At 39.5% G+C, this 9652-nt stretch overlaps 1 pseudogene; it reads left to right on the top strand.

Moving 5' to 3' along the window:
- The window catches only part of LOC102861320, a 57960-nt pseudogene that overhangs the window by 21923 nt on the left and 26385 nt on the right, over positions 1-9652 (top strand).

Raw genomic sequence — 9652 nt, 5'->3', positions numbered from 1 at the left:
TAAAGGTGCATGTGAGAAAGGCAGGGACAACACTGACACTAAAGTTAACTCCACAATAAGGGATATACCTTTAACTTGCTGGTCGGTCTAATACTTCTCTAAATCTGAACATTCAGATTGAGACAGACTAGGAAGAAGGATTGGCCATCCACTTCTGAAATAGCAGGCCTCTGAAAACCCTATGTACACACACAAAAAACTATCTTCATGTTATACAAAGTGTAAACCCATTTAGGGGATTTCTCATTGCCTTCTAGACCGTCCAGATTACAGCTTCCGGTTTTCCAGATAATTCACAGCCAACTTCTTTCTCTTATTATGTGGAAGCAGTTATTCACCCTCGATTCATAAAAATGCTTCTGTCATCAAATCCGAAGGATGATCCCTTTTCCTTGGTTCCAGAGCTGGAAGAAGAGGAGAGACTCACTCTCACTCAGGTAAGCGAGAGAGGGTTGGAGAATCAGAATATGAAACCCTCATGACTGTATCTAAGCATGGAGAAGTATAGCAAATCTGAGTGTAGGAGTACATAGGTGTCAATGAATGAGAAGGTGGCACAAGAGAGTGGGCTGCAAGAGCAGCAGTGTTGGGTTCTGGAACCATAGATACATGACTGACTTCCCGGAATTTTTCTCCAATACCATGATCTCCAACACGTACTCCATCACCTGTTGTTACAGCCTGAACAGAGCCTCTAACTGTTTTCCTTCCTTGCAGCTAGTAGAGAAGTGACTTCTGGAGTTGAAAGGGAAGGAGGATTTCGAGATACTTCCAGGTTATTATGTGCCTCCAGTGAAGGACATTTGTACGAAGTCTCAGGCCATTGAAGATGGAGGCAACAGCGATATATTAGAAAACTTTATAGCTGAACTATCCGTGTCTCCTCATCTTGGTCCCAATCAGCCTTCCTCTAGATTGAGAACCACAGATGTCTTCATGTTCACAGAAACATCTCCATTTAGTGAACCAACTGTGAAAGGAAAAGGGCTCAGTGAACAAAAGAAAGGAGGGGGAAGAGGAACTCCCCAGCCTTGACTTTCTCTTAGCATCTCCACAAAGCCTGTTGCCTTGTGGTCTTCCCAAGAGTCCTCTACCTGCCTCTAGAAGTGTCCATCATGGAGTTCAGGGCTCCTGTCAGAGTAGAGCCCAAGCACATCCTGTAAAGAGGTCCCACTCAGAGACTGATCCTAGAGTCCATGTGAGACAACCCTTGGTTTTGAGTGAATTGCAACTCTCACTGTCTCCTAAAAGAGGAAAGCACGAGCTTCTCAAGCAGAAGAGGAAGAAGTATCAAGTGAGAAAGTAGAGTGCTCGCCTCTGCCATGTGTCAGACCCTCATTCTAGAACCTCAAAATACCTTTGCGTTTGCGGCACCACCTCTTACCCGTACTCCCAATGTTAGTATATTCCCGCCCCCATTTCAGTAGTGTTTATTTATTATTATATCAATAAAAAGAGGGTAGAGTAGGCAGTAAAGATGGATAAAGCTACAACCTCCTTTCGTAGGTACAAAAAATATTACCCTTTTAAATGCCTCTTCTGTGAAATAGAATTTAATGTAGCTTATTGCAGTAAAATTATCATTGCTTCTTTCCTTTGTTTTTTTTATTGATTGATGGATTGTGGTGTCATGAAAAATAAAGAATAGGATCGTCACTGATTCTCTAGATCCTTTACGCTGCTTTCACTCCATTTTAGACTGTTTGCCAAATTATTCTGGGAATAGTCTGTCTTTGTCTTGTAATAGATCACTCATGAATCCCCAGGGATTACTTTCATGGTATCTTTGTCACAATATTTGGCTTTCTTTGGACCATACATACCGTGTGGATATCTCATCATTATTTATATATAGTATCAATTTATTAATTGAATATTGCTTTTTCTCCCAAGAGAGTACTTTCCTGTCTTTTTTTTTTTAGTTCTGTGAAAGTGTTCACACAATGGATTCTAAAGCTCCGTGCAGAATAAATTATGAGTCAGGTTCTAGTGAAAGCAACGAGGTAGTGGGTTTTTAAAGTTAAGATATACTTAATTATTGAAACTAAACAAATGGATTTTTGGACACCAAAATCCACTGCAGCACTGTTCAAGGACTACAAAGGTGAAAGCATTCCAAGTGTCCCTCAAAAGATGAGTAGAAACACATAATATGGAGTAGAAATGTACTCAAATATTATTCCTCTTTCAAAAGAATTTATATTTTGATGCATACACTTAGTGAGTGAAACTTATAATTTAGTTACTAATATCGAGATCTAAATTTATGTGAAAACCTACATTATACAACGATATATTAAATATTAATAGTCACAAAGGCAAGCAATTTGAGTTGTAGGGGTTGAGAGGAGATTCATGTTGTTAACAGTTACAGCTTGCTTGGCTGTACAATGAACACTCCTCGCACCAGCAGTCAGGAAATCAAAAGACAGGTTGTACTGGGCAAATCTGCTGTCAAGGATCACAACAATGTCAGTCTAGAAACTAAGGTTCAAATTTTCCAGGACATGGTCATTTCAATTACTTGCATCAGAGAGCTTGACAATGACTAAGGATGACAGAAGAAGAATCGATGCCTTTGCGTTGTTGTGCTGGAGAAGACTCTTGAACATACTGTGGACTACCTAGAAACCAAATAGGTATGCAGATGACACAACCATGCTTGGTGAAATATAGGAGGATCTGAAGTGCTTGGTGCAGGAGGTCAAGGACTGCAACCTTCAATATAAATTGAAGCTCAACATCAAGAAAACAAAGATTCTCACCACTGGGCTGATTGGCAGCATCAGGATAGATTGTGAGGAGATTGAGATTTTTAACAGAGTTAGTTTGCTTGGTTCCACAACCCACACTCTTGGTACCATCAGCTTTGAGTTGTGGTGGTGGAGAATAACATTGAATATACCAAGGACTGCTTGGCAAACAAATACGTTCGTTCTAGAGAGGGTGAGATTAAGCTGCTCCTTGGAGGCAAGGATTCTGAAGTTCTGTCTGACATACTTTGTACATTTTGCAAGGATGGACCGGTCCCTTGAGAGGGATATCATCCCTGGGAGGGTGGAGGGACAGTGCAAGAGAGGAGGACCCTAGATAATATGCATTGATCCAGTGACTCGGGTAATAGGGGTAGGTGTGTCAGACAATAAGAATGGAACAGGATAGAGCTAGGTTTAGGGTTGTTGGACATAAGTTCCCTATGAGTTGCAGGTGACTTGATGGCACATAACAACAGCAACAATATCTGTCTTGGAGAGGGTCGAATCAAGATTTTTCTGTGGAGGAAGGATTTTGAAGCTCTGGCTCACAGACTTTGGGCATGTGCCAGAGGGATCCAACCAGTACTTGGAGAAGGACTTCATGCTCAGATGGGTGGAGATACGTTGCAGGAGAGGAAGACACCACACCAGAGGGATAGACACAATAACTGAGGCAATAATGTCATTGGTGTCGGAGTCAGTGAGACTGGCTCAAAAAAAGCAGGCTTCAGAGGTTTTGTACGTAGGGTTGCTATGAGTTGCAGATGATTCAACAATACATAAGAACAATAATAATAGGAAAAATACTGTAATTAAATAGTAAGAATATTCAAGAAAAATAAACTACTAAATTTAATTTTGTAGAACATATTTCATTTAAAAATACATGGCATTTTTCAATATTTTGCAGGCTTTACATTTTTCTTACCAAATAATATGGAAGACTACAAAAAGTAGTATCATTATATCGAAATTACATATAAAAAACAAATTATTGATGAAACAGGCCACCCACAGTAGAAGGAATAGTTTTTCTACACAGAAGCTGTTACTGTATTTTTAAGAAAGTGATGAAGTACACTGTGTAATAAAAGAATCCCTCATGAGGAAGAGCACAGTTCTCACCATTTGACACAGAGTCTTCGGAGGTCTCTAATTAGGCAAGAGGTACCTGTGAAGTCAACTGGAGGCCACCATGATAATTGGATCACCATCATCACTGGGTTCATGGCCTTACATGACAAAGAAAAAGAAAAAAATACGAGGTCTGATCTGGGAATCAGAACCAAGATATGAGACATACCAAGAGAAACCAAATCCATTCTCTCAACATTGTCCTTAGTTTTCTTGCGACTAAAGATATTAAGATGTGACTGAAAAGCTCTATTGTTAGAATGGACTTGATATCTTTGGCCAGATTGAATAGGAAACATAAGCCCAGTCCCTCAAGTCCTTTTTCTGTTAGGTTGCCTGGCAAAACAGTTTTGGCCCAGATTAATATTTTACCAACATAGGCGATTGATGTCTTCATTTGCATCTCACGACTCTAAGCACAGGAATATCACAAAGCTTAGCCATTGACAGAACCAAGGCCAGAAAAATGCTGACTGCTCAAATCTTCATGGGCTCAAATCTTCATGGGCTTCTGGTACCCGAGTGGGAAGGACTTTTACTGGCAACAAAAGACTGTAAGTTAAGTGAAATATCTCAGTCACAAAAGGACAAATACTCTATAGTGCCACTGTTGTAGAATGGGACTGACATCAGGGTTGGGGTGAGACTGTGAAACGTTGGATAAATTATGTATACAGCATTGAAACAGATGAGGGAGAGAACATTTTTAAAGTGATATATGATTGGGTATTATGGTCATGACTGGGGTCCAGAATGAAGGCTGCATAGTGGAGTGTTCTCGGGACGGGGAGGGATTGCATAACAACGAATGAATTTTTCTTTTACTTTTCCAAGAGAAGAGCGAAAGGAGGGGTTTGGGGCAGGAAGAAAAATGCAACAATGAATGAATGGAAATCCAAGGTCTCTGTAAATGTTCATTAAAATTAATATAATAAATTTTTTTTAAAAAAAGACTGGCAGTTGGAATCCACCACTGACTCTGCCGAAGTAAAATGGGTAATCTCTTCCCAGTGTGATTTGCATGCTCAGATGATTTATTGTGGGGTCAAGTATGAATTTGTTCCAACTTACTGGCATATAACAAAAACAACAAGTATCCTAGTGTTTGTTTTAAGAAAAATACCAGTGGTCTTTTCAACTTAGGTTCTAGATGCTCTCTCATCACAGACCCTCATGCTAATATTGTGTTTCCAAGCCTCCTTCTTATAGATGCTGTTTGACTCTACAAAGTTTCATCAGCTCAAAGGGGCAGTTTCCTGGTGGAACATTCAAAGAGGTGTGAGGATGTTGCAAAATCACATCTATGTTTTCTAGAATTTAAGGCATTCTTTAGCAACATACTTGCCCAATATTAATACTCTTTCATGTCCTGAAGACCACAACTTTTTAAAATATTATTTTTAATAAATAAAGTTATTTCAATGTTGTAATATGATAACCCAATGCTATATTAAGGTAGCAGAGATGAAGATTTCTGGCCTTTCTTTTTTGAATACATATAAACACTATGAATGACATTATACTTGTATTCAACATCATGAGAATTTATCTTCAGGTTCAGGAAGCTTCTGTAATGCCTTTCAACTAGTGACGATGTGAGTGTGTTGATGGGATACAGAATAAAATGCTCACAATGCCGCTGCACTCTAAAATAATAGTGTAATTCAGGTCACAGAACAAATCTTTTAAACATTATTTAAAGAAAAAACAGAGCATGTATCAAAATGAGAGCATCTTAAAGGAAAGAAACCACCCCATACACACACACACACACACACACACACACACACACATTAGAGCCCTCAAGGAGTGAATGTGTTTCTACCAATTTTAGGATAGAAGAAGTCATGGGCTCAGAGTCCTGGAGCTGTCTGGAGTGTTCAGACTCCTCAGTCGTGGATGGATTGATGAACTAACAGCAGGATTCCCTGCCTTGGATAAATCCTGGTGAAGGGTAACTTGCACTATCGCTGTTAATCATAACTGCTGGCTGGATTTCACACTCTCTACCACAGAATCACCACCATCTATGATTCCACAAACCATATATGGTCCAAAGCTGATGCTATCTTCATAGGGTTTACTAAAAACAAAACACAACAAGGGCACATAAAACAGGGAAGGGAAACCGGCAGCTTCTGACACTCTTAATACTACTATCTACTATGAGAAATGTGCACTCATGAAAATACCTTACTCCACGACACCACACGTGTCCTAATGTTGGAGTTTTTGATACAGGATTTTTCTTAACAAAAGACTGGGTTGAAAACAACCTGATGAAGACCACATCTATGGCTATGATTGTCATTCAACAGAATGGGATCCTTGAAAATATCAATCTTCTTTGCATCTTCTAAAGTAGTCCAGCCTGAGGATTTTTATTCCCTATAGGTTCAGATGTACTTTATGCCAAATGTCGTAATCTTTGACCTTAGTCAGATAGCAACTCAAGTCACCATTTGTTTTTAATCAAGAAAAATTATGTCATTAGTATATCCCAGGATGTCAGTTACATTAATTACTTCATCAAGATCTCTGGTTCTTACATGCTGGCTTCTCAGATTATCTAGTAAACTACATAGACTGAAAAGGTCAAGAGAATGGATGTGATCATGCTACACTTTTTTCCAATGTACACAACAAATTGGCAATAACACACTGCTGTAAAATCAATTTCAATCAGAACATCCTCCTTAGTTTACCAAGGCTCAATTTCATAAGGGAAAGACACTGTCCTCCCATTATGGGGGATATCTTTTCCCTGCTGAAATGTTAGTAGATTTGAACAGGCAGAGAAATGAAGTATTTTGAATAGCATCTCAACATGCTGTGGACTGGAGGCCTCTAAACAGAGAGAGAGCTCTGGTAGCTTAGTGGTAAGGGATTGTGCTGCCAATTCAAAGGTATGCAGTTTGAATCCACCAGCTGCTTTTTGAGAGGATTATGTGAAGTCTCCTCATGTGTGATTTATTGCCCCTGAAAACCCTTAAAGTGTAAGTTATGGGTAAGTTCTGACTTGATAGTGCACAACAAAAAGAACACAGTGATCTTGATTGGGTCACTTATAGAATTGCCAATGCCACCTGCCAATGGTGTTTAAATGTTCTACTCTTATAAATAATATTACACACACACACACACACACACACACACACACACACACACACACACAGCTAAGGAAAGAGAAAGAGGGGGGAGATGGAGGAAAAGGGGGGGAGGGAGAGAGAGAAGAGGGGGAGAAGAAATAGGGATTGGAAAAGGGATGGGAGAGGGAGAGAGGAAGAGGGGAAAAGGAATGGGGAGGGGAAGAGAGCAGGAGAGGGAGAGGGAGAGGGGGGAAAGAGGGAGAGAGGGAGAAGAATGAGGAGGGGAAGAAGAGTGAGAGAAGGAGAGGAAGTGGAGAGGGAGAGAGAGAGGGATGAGAATGGAAGAGGAAGACAGGGAGAGGGAATGGAAGACAGAGGTAGATTAAGGAATGTTGACAAGTGTTTTGTTGATAAATATATATTCTTTAATTGTACTTGAAGGTTGTAACAACCCTTTATTTTCACACTGGATGGTTTACAGTCACCTATAATCCAATTATTGCCAGTTTGGGCCCCCAAAATGTTGTCATTGAGGATAAATTGGACATGGAAAGCACCAAATATATCCAAAATTTATGAGAGTCATTTGCATTACAGTCAAAATGCTTTCCTATGAATATGTCCACACATTCCCCACATACCAGGAAAAGGACTCTTAAATGGCACTTCTCGAGACCAAACAAAATCAAACTATATCCACAATACACACATATTCTGAATACAATAATAAAACCAATAGCCATACTTGGGACACAAATATGCCATCTTAGAGCCTAAAGTCTTGTAGAAAACCTCGACCCTAAAATAACTATGAGATATCATCTCAGCCCAGTCAGAATAGCAAATTTAACAGAACAGCCAGCAACAAATGCTGGGGAGGTTGTGGAGAAACTGGAACAATTATTCACTGTTGGTGGAAGTGTAAAATGGTGCAACCCCTGTGGAAGGCAGTATGGCGCGTTCTCAAAAAGTTACAAATAGAGATACCATTTGACCCAGCAAATTCACTACTGGGAATACACCCCAAAGAGACCATAACTGACGTAGAAGCAGATATATGCACATCCATGTTTATTGCAGCTTTGTTCACAATACCAAGGAGTTGGAAGCAACCTAAGTGCCCATCAACAAATGAATGGATAGAGAAGCTGCGGTATATTCACACAATGGAATACTATGCTGCATTGAAAAACAAGGAACTCATGCAATATTATACAAAATGGTTGACTCTGGAGAACATTACGCTGAGTGAAGTATCCCAGTCACAAAAGGACAATTATTGCATGGTGCCACTGTTGTAAAGCAGGACTGACCTTGACGTTGGGGAGAGACTGAGAAAGATGGGTTCAATAATGTATACTGCACTGAAACAGATAAGGGAGAAAACTTTTTAAAAGGAATATATGATTAGGTATGTCTGTCATGACAAGAATCTACAGCGATGGTTACATGGTGGAGTGGACTTAGGGGAGGGTTTGTAAAATAATGAAAGAATTTTTCTTTTACTTTTCCAAGAGGGTAGTGTTCTGGGGGCAGGCTTGGGAGGGGAGAAATGTGCAACAATGAATGAATGGAAATCTAAAGCCTCTGTACATTTTTACTGAAATTAATAATAAATTTAAATTAAAAAAAATTAAGTTAGAGTAAGGAAGGCAATGGATTTATAACTGCTCATGCTAATAACACTGTGTCATGGCATGGAGGAGGAATAGTAGAACTGTATCCACATTTACAATATTCTTCTTACCAAAACCATTTATGGAAAATAGGAACTGCAGTGGAACATATATCTCTGAAATGGAAATGATCATATTGTTAATATTTCTGGCCTTAAACTTAAAATATTATATTGTTCAAAATTATTTGTTACATATTTGTTTAAATTTTTCCCTCTTTTAACAACTTGGATCTAGAGGGAAGAGAAAAGAACGGAGAATGGCCAAAATTATAGGGGCAGTTATTGACGCCATTTTAGAGCCTGTGTCAGGAAAAGGAAGTCTTACTCATAAACAGTCCCATCCAAAGGTAATAAAGGAAGTCAGAATTGCTTCCACTGTGGAAAGCTGGACCACTTCAGTAGACAGTGTCACAGACAAGAGCCACAGATAGGCAAGGGAGTAGAGAGGAAGCTCCCACTCACTTGCTTTAAGTGTGGATCTGAAGGACACATGGCCAACGGTGGCCCACATCAGTTCCTCATGGCTGACAGGACTGACAGGGCCCAGCTCCAAGCTGGAAAAAAAGGAGGATGCTTCGATGATTTAGATCCTCCCAGAAGATCAGTGGGTGAGCATTAACATTACTGGTAAGTATATTTGTTTTCTCCTGGACACAAGAGCCTGCTATTTGGTCCTAAAAGCCTTCTGAGGTCCCAACTCTTCTCACTATTTCTTAGTTGTTAGAATTGACGGAAAACCTCATAAGCAGTTCTTTACCTCACCTCTGCCTTGCATGCAGACTTTTGAGTTGTAAAACAACCCAGTGGCAGCTGGAATTTGGTCCAGGTTCCTAACCTTTATACTATAATAGACAAAGTGCTAGTCAATAAGCCTTTTATTTTAAGAACTACCTTCCCTCTGTAACTTGATTTGTGTCACTGTTAGAACCTCTACTTGGAATATTATTGCTTTTAATTTTTTTTTGCTTTTAATTTTTGACTCATGTACTTTTAAC

The sequence above is a fragment of the Elephantulus edwardii genome, unplaced genomic scaffold (assembly GCF_000299155.1).
Source record: "Elephantulus edwardii isolate Elephantulus edwardi_28Jun2011 unplaced genomic scaffold, EleEdw1.0 scaffold00353, whole genome shotgun sequence".
In the NCBI taxonomy this organism is placed as follows: domain Eukaryota; kingdom Metazoa; phylum Chordata; class Mammalia; order Macroscelidea; family Macroscelididae; genus Elephantulus; species Elephantulus edwardii.
Note: the sequence above shows the minus strand (reverse complement) of the source record. Positions and strands in the feature narration are given on the sequence as shown.